This window comes from Podarcis liolepis (assembly GCF_965112155.1).
Source record: "Podarcis liolepis genome assembly, chromosome: 1".
Taxonomy (NCBI): Eukaryota; Metazoa; Chordata; class Lepidosauria; order Squamata; family Lacertidae; genus Podarcis; species Podarcis liolepis.
In genome coordinates, this window is record NC_139554.1 from 63,020,939 (window position 1) to 63,041,067 (window position 20,129).

At 42.4% G+C, this 20,129-nt stretch overlaps 1 pseudogene across 1 annotated transcript; it reads left to right on the top strand.

Annotated features, from left to right (window-relative positions):
• Positions 1–1,478: 1,478 nt before the first annotated feature.
• LOC310704994 (elongin-B-like) lies at positions 1,479–1,906 on the top strand (annotated as a pseudogene). The gene has a single exon. The product of its transcript is annotated as an elongin-B-like (transcript).
• Positions 1,907–20,129: the final 18,223 nt, after the last annotated feature.

Here is a 20,129-nt window from a genome sequence, read left to right on the forward strand (position 1 = left end):
TAAAATTAATTGGCAGTTTTACCCACTCGGAAACATGCTTGAAACATTTGCCTTTGCGGAAGTTTTTTCTCGTTCATTTCCATAGATGACACAATTTTTATAAAGACGTGTGTACACAGGTAAACAAAGAACCATGTATGTTTCTGCAAAAGACCTTGTACTTCCAGGACTTTGTGAAGGGGAGGGGAAATAGTAATTGAAGGGAGAGGCATAAAATTGCAAGTGCTCATGTATGGATAAAAGTGCACAAAAGCACACAGAGGAAAATCAACCCACATAAACATTAAAGGCTTAGCATAGCCCAACCTTTAAAATGACTCAGGTAATGTAAGCCTCGTTTTTTAACAACTATTTTAAATTTTGGAGGAGTGGCTCTATTTGTTTTATTTTGTGTAGCCCCCCTCCCACACCCTTTTAATGGATTTATGATTTACTCCATAGAGCTTTATGTTTTGAGGTGGCATACAAACATTATAGATAAATAAATTAAACAAATAACCACATTGCAAAGCCTAATTCTACACATATTGATGTGCCCTCCCGGGTACCCCACCATGATATATTTGTGCTTTTACTCCAGATCTTGGGACAGCCTCACCCATTCCTTTCCGTTCTGCTACTCAGCTTTGCCCTTCTTCCCCTCTTCCTCTAGGACAGGGGTCTGCAACCTGCGGCTCCGGAGCCGCATGTGGCTCTTTTACACCTTTGCCGCAGCTCCGGGGCGGATACTAGCAAGGGGAAGAGGCGCATTGTGCACCCTGACACTCCCCACTGTGGCGGGCACTGTACTGGCTGTGACGTCGCATGGGGGCGGTGCGTGCGTTAATCACGCACCGCCCTGACGTCACCTTCCCGCCCGCTGTCAGATCGCGGCTCCAGAGATATATGTTTTAAATGTTGCAATGGTTTTGCGGCTCCCAGTTGTTGTTTTTTCTTCGGAAACGGGTCCAAGTGGCTCTTTTTGTCTTAAAGGTTGCAGACCCCTGCTCTAGGACAAGATCTCACACCATCCCTCCTCTTTGGGTTTTCTCCCTTTCCCTTTCCCTTTCCCTTTCCCTGTCAGTTCTTGGGTAATCTGTCTGTGTCTCTAGATGCCCTTGCTGCCCATACCTTTTGCGAAATATATCCTGCCTAACTGCTTCCCTTCCATTGTGCTGTTTTCCCATGTACTTCAGGGGCCAGGCAGCTGGGTGATCTACTCCTACAAATTTGGCACCTGGGGCAAACGTTCCTGTGAAAGGAATGGTTCTGTGCCTACACTATTAAGTGGTACTTGTTGAATGAAAAAAAAGGAAGGTTCTTCTTTTCACTGTATATTCCTTGTCATTTTGTTTTTAATGCAGTTACTTGTCATTGACCAGCCAGATATTATTCAACTGAATATTTGCCAAAGCCCACCTCTTTCTCATCACATATTACCTAGATTACAGAGAAAGAACAGAGGGGGGGGCATTCAAAAGTGCCAGAAAGGAGGTGCATGTTGGGATACTGAGGGTTCTGCTGCATTTTCCTCTCTGGGGGGTCTGGGCTGAGGTTGCAGCTACAGAGATGGATGTCTTTCTACTGATCCGACGTAGCAACATGACCATCTTCACAGACGCCAAGGACTCCAGTACGGTGTATGAACTCAAAAGAGTTGTTGAGGGGATTCTTAAGAGACCCCCAGAAGAACAAAGACTATACAAGGATGGCCAGCTTTTGATGAAAGCAAAACCCTCAGAGACTGTGGCCTCACCAGCCAGCCAGCATGAGCTCAGGCCCCAGCGACAGTTGGCTTGGCCTTCAGAGCCACTGGTGCCTTTGAGCCCCTCCGCATTGATCCCTTCTCCAGCCCACCCCCATGCTCCCAGATGTGATGAAGCCCCAGGACTCTGGCAGCAGCACCAACGAGCAAGTAGCGCAGTGAGAGCCAGGGGGCGATGGAGCAAGCTGCTCCTCCCTTCCTTAACCCTCCAGTGTGGAGAGAGGTATTCAATCCAGGTTCCCCTTCTATTCCTCCCCTCTCCAAACAAGACCACACCTCCTTCCAAGCCCCTCCCCACTCATCAAACAGAGCAATGTTTTCATTTTTGGTTTTGGAAACAATAAAAGCTCAGCTGGTTGGTTTTTTTTAAAAAAAAGTACCAGAAAGGATATGATTAAGGTTATATTTCGCTGCACTGTAGGTATGCCCTTGTATCAAATGAACAGGATCAACCATCTACCTAAGAGAAGATAGAGCCTATGTCAATCCAGCTGCTGCAAAACACTTTTTGCTTGGCTGAAGGCTCATTGCAAAAGTCCCATTTTTGACAAATGCAAGAACTCTCCCTGAGCATTACCTGCCACCGTCAAAGAGGGAAAGTGTTACCGATGATTTATTCATAGTGACACCGAGAAAATCCTGCACCTTCCAGCAGATTTTGTAGCCTACAGTAGCCTTCACAGCTAAATCCCAGGTTAGTCGTCTGCTTTCCTGGAAATAAATGCAGGGTATTCCCTCTTTGCACGCTGCAAAGGCGTTTATTTATTTTTTTAGAAAAGAAAAGAAAGAGGTGATATGGAAGAAATGAAAGGAAGATTTCCATGGCTTCAAGCAAATAGAAGTCAAGGCAAATATTGTGGGGAAAATATTTGTATCTATGGATCTATGCATTTCCATCTCTATAGCCTGTACTCTGGCCTTTGAAAATTGAAGGGTTGATTTTGGTGCCCTCCCTGCAATGTGTCATGTAGATTATCGATTTAGAGGTTATGCGTAGGGTTGCTTTTTATTGTTTTTATTCATGTTTTCATTTGCTGTAACTTGCCCTGGGGCCTTGTGGTGAAGGGTGACAGGAAATACGATGACTGTTAATAATCATCATCAGTGGCAGAAGTAAGCAGCAATTGAAACCACAGAGCAAGAATTAAAAGTCTGGTATCCTTCTAGCACAAAAAAAGACTTTGAAGTCAGCACCAGGTGAACCCACCTAGGGACCTCATTCTGTGAGCAGGGCACCAAAAAGCCATCCCTCAAGTGGCCAGTGCTTCCTTTCATGGGCAGGACTGCAAAAATGACCCAAGCTTAGAATTGGGGAGTTGACTCTTGGAGAGACATTGTTGGTTGGCCAGGGATCTCTTTTATTTTGTTTTTAAAGAGTCTGTGATCACCTAATAAAATTTGAGTGAGTGACAAACTGGTTTAAAATAACTGTTCAAATATTTCAAGTCTCTTGTTATAATATGTGAAGCTTCCTTATATTTCACCAGTCATTAAAAAAAACTTTGATAATAGAGGGTTTCCTCCCCACTTTGATATACATGCCTTTGCAAGCTGCCATAATGCTGCACCTCAGGACGGTGGTTGTTTAGCTCTGGTGCAACACTCTGGGTGTGCAGTGATCCTAGCTTGCGCTTGAGATGCTTGGCAATGAACTAGCTTAGGAGTTTGAAGGAAAGAAGCGTTAGTATGTTACAATACAGTAAGCAAACACAGTTCCACAGGAGGCCAGAGATCCTCACGATAAATGTCTAAAACACAAATTATTGTAATTCACCAAACACATTACATAGACATTCTGTGTAAGGTGTATTGAAATTGATGGAGGCTGTTCTTCAGCCACAGGGCTTAAGTTGATTGTGCCCACAGTTGGACTGTGAACACAATGTGTTGGGTCCAGACTAATTTAGGTCCAACTGAAATCAATGCAACAAGTTATTTACAACTTAAGTCCCATTGATTTCAGTGGGGACTATGTTCAAATAGTCTGGGCTGCAATTTAACCCTGCTTACCTGGGAGTAGAAGGGACGTGGGTGGCGCTGTGGGTTAAACCACAGAGCCTAGGACTTGCCGATCAGAAGGTCGGCGGTCCGAATCCCGGCGACAGGGTGAGCTCCCGTTGCTTGGTCCCTGCTCCTGCCAACCTAGCAGTTCGAAAGCACGGCACAGTGCAAGTAGATAAATAGGTACCGCTCCGGCAGGAAGGTAAACAGTGTTTCCGTGCGCTGCTCTGGTTTGCCAGAAGCGGCTTAGTCATGCTGGCCACATGACCCGGAAGCTGTACGCCGGCTCCCTCAGCCAATAAAGCGAGATGAGTGCTGCAACCCCAGAGTCGTCCGCGACTGGACCTAATGATCAGGGGTCCCTTTACCTTTACCTGGGAGTAAGCCCCATTAAATTCACTAGAGCTTACTTCTGAGTAGACATGGTTAGCATTGCGCTGAAGCCAGCCTATCATTTTTGCAGACAACAAAGAGCTGATTCGGATATTTCAGCCCGTTCACTCTTGCAAAACCAGAGTGAATACTGTCATAAGGCAACTCTAAGATGCAAATGATAAGAAATGTGATAGGAATTACTATTTTCTATATTATAACATCCCACGCAGAAAAGAGTTATATACCTCAAATATCTTATCATAATTTTATACACTTCAAAATAGGTTCCCTGTTGGACTGAGATGAATACTTTCAGAACCAACCTAATGAAATTCAAAGTAAGTCCATATAGCCAAAGATGGTGATTGGTTGGTGAGTGGCTGTGCTCCATCCTGATACTTTAAAAAGTCCCATGACTGAAACTGGTGGGGCTTCTCATCTCCAAGAATTAAGGGTTGTTTTGTAGGCAGTATTAGGAAGGAGCAATTTTTCATTTGAGAGGCAACACCTGTGAGGTGGAGTGCTTGACTGCTGCCCCCACCAGGCATAGGCAGATACAGAGATTGTGCTGGGTGTGTTCAGTCAACCCCTAATTTAAAGAAAACAACAACTGGGGTCCAAGGAATAAGGACATAAGGAGTAAGGGGTAAGGAGGGGGGGGAGAGCCAGTGTGGTGTAGTGGTTAAGAGCGGTGGACTCGTAATCTGGGGAACCAAGTTCACGTCCCTGCTCCTCCACATGCAGCTGCTGGGTGACCTTGGGCCAGTCACACTTCTCTGAAGTCTCTCAGCCTCACTCACCTCACAGAGTGCTTGTTGTAGGGGAGGAAGGGAAAGGAGATTGCTAGCTGCTTTGAGACTCCTTAGGGTAGTGATAAAGCGGGATATCAAATCCAAACTACTACTACTACTACTACTACTACTACTACTACTACTATTCTTCTTCTTCTTCTTCTTCTTCTTCTTCTTCTTCTTCTTCTTCTTCTTCTTCTTCTTCCCCTTTTCACAGGCAGAAGCTGCAGGTCCCTTCCAGCCTTTTTCTTCTGGCTGCATTGTGTCACTGTCTCATGGCTCTGCCTTCATCTGAGCTCTGTTTGTGGAGAGAACTGTAGGGGGAGGAGGCTATGTTCCCTCTGGATCTGCCCTACCTCTTGTTAGCTTGGTGTAGGTCTTTTTATCAGCAGGAAAAATTATCCTGTTTAGGTTTCTTGACCATTCTTGTTGTGGTGGTTTTGTTGCCTTTTGGCCCCTTCCCCTCTTCCTTCCCCTCATCTGTCAGTCTTGTCATTTCCCCTCCTCCCTTTTTTCCTCGGTTGAAATAAACAAATAAGCAGAAAATCCCTGGCCACACGCCCTAATGAAATGTGCTGCGCACGCCTATGGCTCCAGGGATTGCAGACCCATGTTTGTGACTTCTGTGCAGAACATGTGCTACAAATATGCAAAAATGTTGTGCATGTTAAATGTCAGAATTTTCTACTACGCTGCTAAATCATGGGTGGTCAATCCATGGCCTGCCAAGGCCTGGGGAGCAAACCTCTCCATTCACGAGCTATCTGACATTTATTATAGCAAACATATGGGGATGCATGTTACAGGAAATATCAGAAGCACAACAACAATGAATGTCAGCATCTGTAGGTCATTCTTAAAATTTTAGAAGGCCAAGAGCAATTACTAGAAGATTCTGATGTGAGTGTAGCATGCTCACGGAAGAACCTAATGCTAAATATGAAGAACAGTGCCCTGAGGTGTTCTTGAACAAAAAGCTTTATACATTTACTTTTTAAAATGCAGCCAACTGTGCTGCACCTGTGTCTGTTATAGACCTGACTCCATAGCTCTTGTGTATTCAAGCACACATTAATAAAAATCTATCATTATTTTAAGAGACCGGCACTGGCAGGAGCAAGACAAATGAGCGTGCATATCACCATTGTGTGCATTGGGGGTTACCTTTACAGGAATTTCCTGCAACCCTTTCCTATGCAGAATTTATTGTAAGGTAGAGAAGTATGTTAATTATGATATAGCTGATAATTAATCATAGAAATCTATATTATACTAGAGCCATTCATTTTCAGGTAGTGCTAAAGGCTGGAAGCATTAGAAGCCAGCTGAAGTTTGAGAAATGCAAAGCTAATACACTCTGCTTTTCCCTTCAGACCTAGGCTTGGACAGAACTTTAAATTCAATTAATTTGCTGGATTCCATATTTTGATTGGAAGCAAAGTCCCACACTTGCCAAATTTATCACTAGGCTTATGCTTCAGTATTTGGATCACAGGAAAGTGTTATTTTGAAAAATGGGTAACACCAAACTATTGGATCAAAGCAGATAAGCATCTAAGGGTCATCCTGGATGTGTTAAAAGCAACAAAGAGTCTTGTGGCATTTTCAAGGCTGACATTTTTTTAAAACCATGCTTTCATTGACTACAGCCCACTTAATCAGATGTGTGGAGTATACAGTGGTACCTCAGGTTACAGACACTTCAGGTTACAGACTCCGCTAACCCAGAAACAGTACCTCGGGTTAAGAACTTTGCTTCAGGATGAGAACAGAAATTGCACAGCAGCAGCGCGGCAGGAGGAGGCCCCATCAGCTAAAATGGTACTTCAGGTTAAGAATAGTTTCAGGTTAAGAACAGACCTCCGGAGCGCATTAAGTTCTTAACCTGAGGCACCACTGTACTATGATCCTCATGTGCCAGGTATATATGGGTGGGGAGGATGTAAAGTACTGAGTTAAATGGGAATTGATTGCAAAAGCACAGTCTGTGACAATTCAATTAGAGCTTAAATGTATGTAAATTGACCCTTAAGTGCAGCAGTAATTGGTGATGATGTAATCAACTTAAAAGTGCTGGATAAACTAACACATGTCTGTAAAATGAGCACAGTGTCCCTTCACAGCTGCAGTGCTTGATGATAACGATGCCATCCTAACTTTACCAAATAAATCCTTGAGGTCCCTTCCAACTCTGTGATTCTTTGATTCCAGGACCGGTAACGGGACAGGAAACCATTGGCTGTATTCAAACCCATACAAATAGTTGCAATTCAATATTGTCATGCGGGTGTTACTATTTTAAAGTTCTTTTGCTCTGGAATGGCTATCTTAAGAGAAGGAACAGAGGGCCCTGATCAGTTTAAAGGTTCTACTGTTGATATCTGAATAGTGTCATTTCAAATGCCAGAGGTGTGTGCGCATGTTCATTTGCCTAGAGATGGCCTGTTTGTCCTTTGCAGAATTCAGAAAGGGTCTCGCTTTTAAAAAGAAATGTTAATGGCAGGTATGTGTGTGTCTGCTGAGAGAGAGAGAGGAAGGAAGGAAGGAGCTGTGGAACTGGAGGACTGGGAGATTAGCAGACGTGGTTTGCCAGTTGGCGTGGAGCCACTAGTCTAACTTCTCAGCAGGTGAGTCTCTGTTGCTCACTGAAAGGGGGAGGTGGCATGGTGCAGAAACGGCAGCAGAGCTGATCCAGGGCTTCTGCTGGTGCATTCGCACCATGCTGACCTCCCTGCCACCTCTTCCACTCTGTCCCAGTAAGCAGTAGCAACTCCCCTGCTGGGAAGCTAGCATAGCAACTCTGCTCCATGGTGGCCAATTAGATGGTGCCAGTGGGAACCCAAAAGCAGAGTGGGGCAGCCTCCTCAACAAATTTTAAAAGGGTGGCAGCAGACCGTCAGTTACTCCATTTGTTGTTGTATTTTTACTGCCAGGAAGGGTGTGAGGTGCTTATGGGATCTTATTGCTCAAATAACTTAATTAGCTATGGGTACTCTGCACCTGGACTTGTGTTTGCTGCCTCACGTCAGGCAGCAAAATGTCTTGGGATGGCTCGGCCTCTTTGCCAATGACTACAACTGGTTTTTGAGGATGCATAAGACAGCCCAGTATGATCCATTCACTCCCAGCGATTTTATTCCTGTTGCTATTGTTCTCTTACTACTTCTCATTCTTTTCTTCTCACCAAGATTGTGTACAGTGCAAATTGTCATTTGAATGTGATTGACGTGTTGATCTATACGCTCTGCATTCATATGTAATTTTTTTAAAAAAACCAACGAACAGATTCTGGCACTGTAGCAATACATTTGCTGTATTTCCACTGTAGTATTTATCCCATTAGAGTAGAATACATCTACTACCTACAGATGCATTAGCAGTATTGTTACCATGGGAATAAAGATGACCTACAACACCATACATGATTCATACCTGAATAGCAATATTGATACTACCTCAGGCTCCTGTTTCCTTGATTACAGTTTCAGTGGCACAAGTAAGTACATAATGACATGCCTGTAATTTTTATATTATTGAAGACTTTATCATGTCAGGAGTCATACTAACATTTACTCATGTGCTTCTAATGGGAAGATAACTGGCTGTAAGGCAGATTATCGGCCTTTTTTAAAAAAAAGCTTTCCTCTGACAGTCACTTTATTTCAGAAAAAGTGCCTTATGAAGGAGCAATTACCCGGAGTAAATGGATTTCTAAGTTGACAAAGATAACAGGCAGAGAGTGGTACATCTATGAAATAAACCTAAAATCAAATCAGGATCAGAGAATGTTGAATGATGTTCAAATAATGCAGTCTTGTTGCTGCCTAATTTAAAAAATGGTTTTCAGACTCCAGAGGCTGGATTGCACGACATCTTAGCCGTTGCCTGTGCAGAAACAGTGCAGAAATCAGAACAGAAAAGTGGTTCTGGATTTCCTTGCAAAAATCTAGAACCTGTTAAACAGAGTTGTGAAAGATGCTTTTAAGTTCTAAAACAACACACACAGAAATGGAAAATATGACATATTGGGTTGTATGCAACTAAGTCTTTTTCAGAAGAATCCCAAAGAAATCAAGTAATGATAACTAATATGTAAATCAGCTTTAAATAATTCAGACTTTAGTACACACTGGCTTTGGAAGTTTATATTCATATTGCAAAAAGTTGGCTAAATATTTCCCAGTGGGTTGCATCCCAATGAAGTCATACTCAGAGTAAACCCATTCAAATCAATTATCATTACCAAATGCTAGCTACAATTAGCTTTTAATCTACCATTCAAGATAAAAAGGTAAAGGGACCCCTGACCATTAGGTCCAGTCGTGACCGACTCTGGGGTTGTGGCGCTCATCTCGCTTTATTGGCTGAGGGAGCCGGCGTACTGCTTCTGGGTCATGTGGCCAGCATGACCAAGCCGCTTCTGGCGAACCAGAGCAACACACGGAAATGCCGTTTACCTTCCTGCTGGAACGGTACCTGTTTATCTATTTGCACTTTGTGCTTTCGAACTGCTAGGTTGGCAGGAGCAGGGACTGAGAAATGGGAGCTCACCCCGTCGTGGGGATTCGAACCGCCGACCTTCTGATCGGCAAGTCCTAGGCTCTGTGGTTTAACCCACAGCACCACCCGCATCCCCTACCATTCAAGATACATATCAAATTAACAGACCTATGGCAAGTTCTTAAAGAAATGGGAGTGTCTGATCACTTCATCTGTCTCCTGAGAAATCTCTATGTGGGACAAGAAGCTACAGTTAGAACTGGATATGGAACAACTGATTGGTTCAAAATTGGGAAGGGAGTATGACAAGGCTGTATATTGTCTCCCTGCTTATTTAACTTATATGCAGAATTCATTCTGAAGCTCAACATCAAAAAAACAAAGATCATGGCAACTGTTCCCATCACCTCCTGGCAAATAGAAGGGGAAGAAATGGAGGCAGTGAGAGATTTTACTTTCTTGGGCTCCATGATCACTGCAGATGGTGACCGCAGCCACGAAATTAAAAGACACCTGCTTCTTCGGAGAAAAGCAATGACAAACCTAGACAGCATCTTAAAAAGGAGAGACATCACCTTGCCAACAAAGGTCCGTATAGTTAAAGCTATGGTTTTCCCAGTAGTGATGTATGGTAGTGAAAGCTGGACCATAAAGAAGGCTGATCGCCGAAGAATTGATGCTTTTGAATTATGGTGCTGGAGGAGACTCTTGAGAGTCCCATGGACTGCAAGAAGATCAAACATATCCATTCTTAAGGAAATCAGCCCTGAGTGCTCACTGGAAGGACAGATCGTGAAGCTGAGGCTCCAATACTTTGGCCACCTCATGAGAAGAGAAGACTCCCTGGAAAAGACCCTGATGTTAGGAAAGATGGAGGGCACAAGGAGAAGGGGACGACAGAGGATGAGATGGTTGGATAGTGTTCGCGAAGCTACCAGCATGAGTTTGACATAACTGCGGGATGCAGTAGAAGACAGAAGTGCCTGGCGTGCTCTGGCCCATGGGGTCATGAAGAGTTGGACACGACTAAACGACTAAACAACAACAACATGACAACATTATACTTATTCAAAGGGATCAGGGTTTTAAGATTTTATGTATAAGGAACCTGATGCTTGCATTTTTTGTTGGGGTGGGGAGTGGATACTTGGAATGCAAACAGCTTTCTCAGCACAGGTGGGGAAATGCTCCTGCAGGGGCTTCAGATGGACTCCCTCTAATTGACTATGAGTTGAGCATCAGTTGAAAAGAGACTCTTTGATGGTGCTCTCCCAGTGCCAATGAGCTGATTGAAAGGAGGTTGTTCTCACTCACTATCATCTGATAACTGGTTACAGCAGGGGATTGAAAAATGCTGCCGATGAAGTTGGCCTATGAACGCAGGTGAGATAAGGATCTGGCCCTTTATGGCTGCAACCTTTTACATTTCAGTGGGGCTTAAGAAGCCTAACAGAAAACAGGTTAGCAATTGTCCCTTACAGCTCTACTGCTCTTCAGTTCTAAGCATATGGATATTTGTTTACAGTATCATTTTTACTCAGTTTCTGAAAATAAAAAAATGCAATAAAAACAGATTGAGAATTATAATTGAAAAATGTAAAAATTTGAGGGGTTTTTTTACTGAAGTGAGAATTGAGTGATATAATGGGTGCTATGAGCTTGTTGAGTGACGATTGCATAAGTGGGGTTGTGATTAGTTTTGTGTGATGTGAATGATTTTGGTGATCGTATTATTATGTGTTCTCGTAACATGAGATTTTAAAGATGGTATCTTGCCATTATGTTGCATTTCAATGTATCTTAATGTTCTATATGTGATTTACTTCTGTGGTTCTTAGTTGTTTTACTTAGGTACATTATAAGTAATATAATTACACTACCTAAAACATGGAATTATTAGTACTACCAGTAGTATGAGTACTTATTTGGTTTTGAATGTGGAATTTGAATTGCAATTCTTACATTGATTCCACTTGGGATTTGTACAAGACTGAAATCTGAAGCACTGTATATCTAAACTAAGAAAGTTGAGATGAAATAAAATAAACCTCCCTAACAAATCAATTATGGCTTTCTTTAAGATTTCAAATGTGCCGTGAGTAGAAACCTTTTGGGGATGAATGTCTCTGAGATACTTGGTGGATATTTTTAGGCTTTTTTTTAATGGCTAATCTAGAGATGGACAATTGCAAAATCTAGGCTGACTGAGTATGCATATTTTAAGGAAACGCTTCGGTTTATATTGATAAATTAAGAACAGTGCCTTCTGTAATTTAGGCCCACTTGTACTTTGACCAGCAGACAGACTGATATTCTATCCTCTTCATTAAGTTTGCATACAGTATATATTACCATAAGGGAGAGGGGGGTGGGAAGCACCCAACAATAAAGGATGCAGTCATCCACATGTAAGCAACATACACCGTAGCTGAATGAGACATGCCCTATATAGGAACAGAATCATTTTGGCTGCTGAAACTCATCACCTGTGTTCTGTCCTTCAACTGCTTGGCCGGAGAATGCAGTGTGTATTTTGCATGTTCCAAATCAACTAGGCTCAAGAACTTACTGGTGTTTCTTTCCCTAACAAACATGTCTCAGTGACAGCAGACGGTGTGGTGGAGCGGCGCCACTCACCTGACCTTGGGTCAGTCGCATCACTGCTGCTTACTGGGAGGTAGAGAGGGAAGGAATGAGGTGGCAGCCAGGTCAACACGCAGCAAATGTACTGGCAGGAGCACTGGATTGGCTCTACCTGAGAATTTGTATTGCACCCATCTTGCTGCTGCCTCCCCACTTCCTAACTACCTCCCAGTAAGCAGCAGCAGCACAACAAATAGGTGGTCACGTGAGCTGTGGCGGCCACCACACCATCAGCTACAGTGTCTCGGGCTTCTTACGTAGAACTGGAGTGTGCCTTTTTCTCTTTCAGGAATATTTATTGAACTCTATTAACATAGCTGTCAACCTTCCCTTTTTTGTGGGAAATTCCCTTATTCCAGAGCCGTTTCCCGCTGCTTCCCGCTGCTATCCCGAATTGTTAGATATCCCATAGACTGTCCCCAGGACAGGTGAGGCTGCTGATCCCTTATTTTTGAGGCTGCTGATCCCTTATTTTCAAATCTGAAAGTTAACAGCTATGTCTATTAGCATGATATCCAGTAGGGTTTTAATAACATGTCGCTGGGGCTTTTTATGCAAAGATGTTGACACCGACATGTTAGCTCTTTAAAAAAAGCTCCTTGCTTCTGTTTGACAAATGAAAAACTCATTGATCCCAAAAGACACTGTTAGGTGAGGCTTAGGGCTCACAGTCACTGCCATTGATCCAAACAAATGCCTTTCAAAACCCCATTAGGAACTTGCCTTTTTCCTATGATGATGATCCTCCCAGGCTACAACGGAGAGGGCATCTCGTAAAAATGGCAGATAAACGGACTCTTCCCTCTTCCCTCCCTACTCTGTGTCCAGCCCTTTCTCAAATTCCATTTATGGTGTCGTTCAGGTTTCTTAAATAAATAAATAAATGCTGCCATGTTTAGAGACGTCTTAGCACTATGTTCAGCACTATGTTAACTGATTGAACCTTTGGAAAGAAAGAAAGAAAGAAAGAAAGAAAGAAAGAAAGAAAGAAAGAAACTTATTTTGAGCACTAATTTCTCCATGTTTTACCATTTATCTTAGAGAACTTTCTCTAGTAATGAGTTATTGATTCATTGTGCTAGGATCACCTCCTGGTATCAGATGAAACATCCAGAAGCTGTTCTTCCCCTTACACCATTGGGGTTATAGTAGGTAGCTATGAAATGAAAATTACCAGAAGCTTCATCATGTGCAACAATATGATTATTATTTTAATTTATTTACCCAGTTTTTATTTATTGAATTTCTTTACCACTGTTCAGTACAACTGTTACCAAGATAGTTAAGGTAAATGCACAACATCATTCTGGTTCAATAAAAAGCACACAGATCATACATAAATATGATTATTAGAAGCAACATTATTATGATCATCATCACAGTCCATTAAAATAGAGCCATCCATGCGCATGGCACTTTGCAGATTAACCAATGCAAAAAAAGAGAAGTCTCTTCCTTGAAGGATTTTGCAGTCCAAATTCTGACAGTGAAGAAGATATGAGGGAAACAGGAAATGCTTTATTTCTGCTGTGGGCATTTAGATATTATTTTTTAAAAGCTTTATTATTTTTGCCTACCGTATTTCACATGCACTTTCAAAACTGGGTAAAAACTACTGAAAGACCTTTAAAACATCACTACATCATAATGTTCTGTTTATATCATGGGATTAGAACCACTATAATCCTGCATTAACAAAGCGCTTCTGATTCTCTTTAGCTACACAAGATCTTTCAAATGTTCATCAGTTTATCATGTGATACATCTGCAACGGATTATCAAAAGAGCACCCATGTTACAGAATTAATTTGAAGATCCAGGTGGTGTTTAGAAACTGGTCTCTTTTTTGAAATGCTAGAACTAGTGAATATAATAGGATCATTCAATGCAGTAACCTGGATGGCTGGTAATAATATATTTATAGAGTCAAGCCCCACGAGATGATAAACAAGGATGAGCCAGCAACTCAGATAAAACCGTCTATGACACAATTTTGCTAAACATGAGTTGAATTTGACAACAGCTGAAAGGAACCAAGATCCCCTAGCTCAGATTCAACCTATCTGTCTATCACTAGCTACTGTTGACAGGGTTAGGGATCTTCTCCCACACATCCTGATCTCGTTCTCCTGGTTTTATATCTAGAGCCTTGCTTCCGATTCCACCCCCACAGTAGGGATCCTGTGACTAAGAGCTTAAACAGACAATTAAAAGCTCCATGTGATGTATCTGCTCCTCAGACGTACCATTTCATTTTACAGGTGCAGGGACTGAATGTTTGAATGGTCTCTTTTGTAAAAATGCATTCCTTACTACACATACAAAAGTAGTGAGGAGAAGGTTCTAGGTTCACATTTTCTGTGGCATACTCTGTGTATGTGTGAGGGGAAGTTCTATGTGGAGGGGAGCATTCAGACATTTGATCCCGCACCCTCAATACAAAATGGTACAGCCCAGAAATGGATACATCACATGGAACATCTGCTCGTAATTCTTAGGTAGACACATGCAGGACCTTCCACAAAATGTTTGGCTAGCCACGCCCTTCCCCAAGATACTCCATTCATGGCTCAACCACACTTCATTTTGTGCCACGTTTCTTGGCACAAATTCAGGCTTTGCACATCTGTGTACAAGTGGTGTTTTTGGGTTTTGGTACCAGTGTTTTCCCAGGAAATCCCATGTTCATTTAAAAGAGCAAATGGCACTTGGGTTTTCTGCAGAGTACCAGTTGCTCTGTTTCAGCAGCAAAAGATATATGTCAAGGAACTGTCAAGTAAGCCCACGTCAACAGAGGGCAGGGAAGCATGGGAGGCACAGAATGCAATTAGCCTTTTATTAACAGAAAATAAAAACACAGGTTCACCTTAATCCAGCTGAGACATTGCTGAAACTGACCACTACCCTGTCCTCACCCCTCCAGCCTCTCACTCTGGATCCCTCCCAAGCAGACAAGGGCTGTGTTAAGGAGGACGAGCTCTTCCTCTGGGCCTGTCTGGCCCATTGCTCAGCAACATGCAGGACTTTTCTTGACCTGGGAGTCAGAGGGGCTGGAGAGCCCCCTCTGAGACTGTCCTGCTGTTGTGTAGCAGGGGCAACCTGTGACTCCTCTCCGTCGTGAGACTGCGCTCACACAGTGACTGTCAGCCTTTAGTCCTCCTGTCCTGGAAGGCCCTCTTCTCCCGACCCTCCTTGATCACTCAGACTCCCTGCTTAGAATCACAGAATCATAGAGTTGGAATAGACCACAAGGGCCATCGAGTCCAACCCCCTGCCAAGCAGGAAACACCATCAGAGCACTCCTGACATATGGTTGTCAAGCCTCTGCTTAAAGACCTCCAAAGAAGGAGACTCCACTACACTCCTTGGCAGCAAATTCCACTGTCGAACAGCTCTTACTGTCAGGAAGTTCTTCCTAATATTTAGGTGGAATCTTCTTTCTTGTAGTTTGGATCCATTGCTCCGTGTCCGCTTCTCTGGGGCAGCAGAAAACAACCTTTCTCCCTCCTCTAGCACCTCCCAGCTCATCCCTTCTGCAGACTGCTCTTCTGTGTTCCTCTACCATGATGTGGGATCTAAGTCATTGTCTTCTGTGTTCCCACCACTCTTCCTCATCCAGCCAGCCCCTGAAAAAGGCTTTCTGGGGGAAAGCATTGGGGGGGACCCACTCAGACATGGACCTGGAAAGCCTGGACCTGTGCCCAGAGCTGTTGTTGCTGTTTAATCATTTAGTCGTGCCCGACTCTTCGTGACCCCATGGACCAGAGCACACCAGGCACTCCTGTCTTCCACTGTCTCCTGCAGTTTGATCAAACTCATGCTGGTAGTTTCAACAACACTGTCCAACCATCTCATCCCCTTCTCCTTGTGCCCTCCATCTTTCCAACATCAGGGTCTTTTCCAGGGAGTCTTCTCTTCTCGTGAGGTGGCCAGAGTATTGGAGCCTCAGCTTCACGATCTGTCCTTCCAGTGAGCACTCAGGACTGATTTCCTTAAGAATGGATACGTTTGGTCTTCTTGCAGTCCATGGGACTCTCAAGAGTCTCCTCTAGCACCATAATTCAAAAGCATCAATTCTTCGGCGATCAGCCTTCTTTATGGTCCAGCTCTCACTTCCATACATCACTACTGGGAAAACCATAGCTTTAACTATACGGACCTTTGTTGGCAAGGTGATGTCTCTGCTTTTTAAGATGCTGTCTAGGTTTGTCATTGTTTTTCGCCCAAGAAGCAGATGTCTTTTAATTTCGTGACTGCTGTCACCATCTGCAGTGATCATGGAGCCCAAGAAAGTAAAATCTCTTGAGCAAAGCAAAGTGTGGGTGAGTCCTCAGTCCTCTTTCCTATCTAGTCTTCCTCCTCAAGGCAGTTAGCATTCCATGTCCACTAAGCATATAGAGAGAGATTCCATTATGGCTATTTATTAGGTATTCATACCTATATGATCACACAAAGTTTTCACAAAAGTTATGAGATGTTGCCTGTTTGTTGAGAATTCAAATCTCTGAGGCCTAATGAATTCTATCCAAGGGCACTGAAGGAGCTTGTGAGCGTAATCTCAGAGCTGTCTATAATATTTGAGAATTATTGGGGAAACAAATGTTGTCACCATCTTCAAAAAGTTGTTTTTTTTGGGGGGGGGGGGCCCAAGCAAGTAGTGACCGGTCAGATTGACATTGATACCAGAACAGATAATATGCAGTTGGTCTGTGAGTACTTGAAAAAGGATGCTGTGATTACTAAGAGCTGGCATGGCTTTCTCAAAAATAAGTCATGCCAGACTGATCTTATTTATTTTTTAAATTGAGTTACAAGCTTGGAGGATCAGTGGAATATATGGTATCCTGATCTCGGTAAGGTTTTGACAAGGTCCCCCTTGGAATAGAAAGCTGGTAAAATGTGGGCTAGACAATGTTACTGTGAGGTTGATTTTTAGCTGGTTGACTGACCAAACCAAACCCAAAGAGTGCTCACTAATGGCTTGTCACCATCCTTGAAAAAAGTGACAAGGGCTGTAAGGTTCTGACCTGGACCCAATGTTGTTCAACATCTTTATAAATAACTTGGATGAAGTAATTGAGGGACACTATACTTCTGTATAGACACTATACAGAAGTATAGTGTCCAGATGAAGAGAAGTAATTGTTCTACTCTATTTTGCCTTGGTCAGACCACACCTGGAGTACTGTGTCCAGTTCTGGGCACCACAATTTAAGAAGGATGTTGACCAGCTGAAATATGTGCAGAGGAGGGTGACCAAGATGATCAAGGGTCTGGAAACCAAATCTCCTGAGGAATGGTTGAAGGAGTTGGGTATGCTTAGCCCTGAGAAGAGATGAGAGCCATCTTCAAATATCTAAAGGGCTATCACATGAAAGATGGAGCAAGCTTGTTTTGTCCTGCTTTGGTGGGTAGGATCTGAATCCATGACTTCAAGTTACAAGAAAGGAGATTCAGCAAACCATCGGGAAGAACTTTCTGATGGTTAAGGCAGTGGAATGGACTCCCTTGGAAGGTTGTGGACTCTATTTCATTGGAGATCTTGCAAAAGAGGTTGGATGGCCATTGTCAGGCATTCTTTAGTTGAGATTCCTGCATTGCAGAGATTGGACCAGATGCCCCTTGGAGGTACCGTATCTTCTAACCCTACAGTTCTGTGATTTTTTGATTCCAAGATTTTGCAAGTTCCTCATCCCTGTGTTAGAATAACATAGACTGCATCCTAACCTAGCACAGCAGATTCTAGATGGCTGTAGAAAACTTGCTTTGTCACTATGTGGCACTTGATTTAATGTATAAGGCCCCCAAAGGGGGGTGGTATAGAGCTTTAATAGAACATTATGTATTATTTTTATGTAGGGGTATAAACTTGCTTAGGATTAAAGCAAAAGATATAACCTTTGGGGGCAGGCTATTGTATAATCCTGTTGCTGGGGAGAGACAATTAAAAGCCTTTTTAAATGAAGAGAGTGCTTTTTCTTCCGGCGTGTGTGCAAAGGCAAGTTTCAAAAGTGTGATTTGTTTCACTATGAGTCATCTCTTGAACATTTGATGGATATGAATCAGATGACCTTCCTCTGGCAGCATTTGCTGAAAAGAAACAAATGTTTCTGATTGTTTAGAAGTCTTCAAAGACAGTTCTTACAGGCATCATGATCGTCTTTACCATTTATTGCTTTCACTTCGCTTCCCCATCAACTGCAGTGAAAAAGTAATACTCCCTTGTCTTATCCCTCTGGACTGGAGCAAGGTAGCTTCTTAGGAGGTTTTTGTTTTCATCCTGGCCTGCAAGTTGAAAAATGGAGAGAAAGATTCAGCTGAGTGGGTTGGTGGTTGGTGCAATGACAACTCTGACAAGAGAATAGTTGGGATCAAAGAGTCATTTTGAGCAAAGATACATGACCCAAGACCAAGTTGACTGAAGACCATCCAATGGCATGACCCAGCCAAATCAACATGCAATTTTAGGCATTCAGGATTTGTCATCTGATGATAAAATGGAAAAGAAGCCCCAGATCTTCCAAATCCCAACATGTTAGCGTTGGAATAGGGCAACTTGAAGGATTTTCAGACATCCAGCCACTTGAATCAAATTACCTCCATAGTGATAAAGTTGAATGACAAAGGTTAAGTATATTTGCAGTTGATATAGCATTTATTGCTCTAAAACCAGATAGTACGTTTACCAGGTATTGAGAACAGTAGTTGAGTGTCCCGGGATAGCAGGTAATAAGATGAATACTTTAAAACAGATGTCTTGTCTTTCCCCTCTTTAATAAAATAAAATGTTGAACAGCAAAAACAAATGGTGATTAGCAATAAGCCTGGACGCTATCTGGGAATAAATTTTCAAACAAATAATGAAGATTTATATCATTTTTTGTTAAATGGAAAGGAGAATGCAAAGGTGGAATTAGGCAGGTGAACAAAATTTAAATCATCATGGTATGGAAGAAATAGCTATAGAAATGAACACTTTGTCTAAAATCAACTCTTTCCTTCAAAATATTGCAACAACAATAATAGAGATAAAACCAGGAAGTGGCAATAATTGATGAGCTCATTCCTTTGAGAAGAGAAGAAAGTGAAAGTTAGCTTTGATATAATGAGGAAAATGGAAGCATGAAGATTATTAGATGTGTGCGTGCACACACACATATATTATTATATTATATTATATTATATTATATTATATTATATTATATTATTATCTGGGATGAGGAGTTCCAGTTTTAGTTTTGAAATATTATGCAAACTGCCTCAACTGGATAATAGGATAATCTGAAGAATGGACTCATGGAGTAAAAACTGTTTATCAGGCTTGCAGTGTAACACCTTGAAGATGCTTTACCAAGGACAGAAAGATATTGGTGGGTGAAGCACCATATTTCATGGAATATGGACTTCATGGGAGAAATACAGGGAAGCTTTGTCTCCATTACAGTCATCTATATTCCCAGTTCTCTTTGACCCTACATTCAATAAATAATGGTATTTGGGATATTTTGATCAATGGGTATCTCATGGTTTAAAATTCTATAAAGGCTACATAAAAGGATAATGAAAATTCTCTCCACAGGCTCCGTGAGAATCTGCCACTATTTAAATATTTACAGTGAATTTTACAAGAAGCAACATTTAGAAGTAATGGGATAAAAGCAATGACTGAGGAGTAAACATGTTTTGACTACATCCTGAACAATAAGCAATGAAAGGACTTTCCCTATACAGTATAAAAAAAGAATAATCCAGTGTATGTGGAAAAGTTGGCAACAAAGTAATAAAGGAAAGTTTCAAGGGAAGAATGGGATCATAGATTGGGAAATCTGACTGTGACAATGTTGATGTTCTAACAAAAATATGCATGTCACTCAGGTCAGCTTTGTTACCAGAAGATTGGAAGTAGCTGTTGCTGTTGTTTTATAAGGGGATACAGGAGACACAAGGAAGCAATTGTCTTGCTTGGCTAAGTACCTTGCTGGGATGCACTGGTGAGAAGACCCTCAGATGAAGAGTGATCACTCAGAGCAAAGGTGTTGATGGAAGCATTCCTTGCAATTGACCAAAAAGAAAGA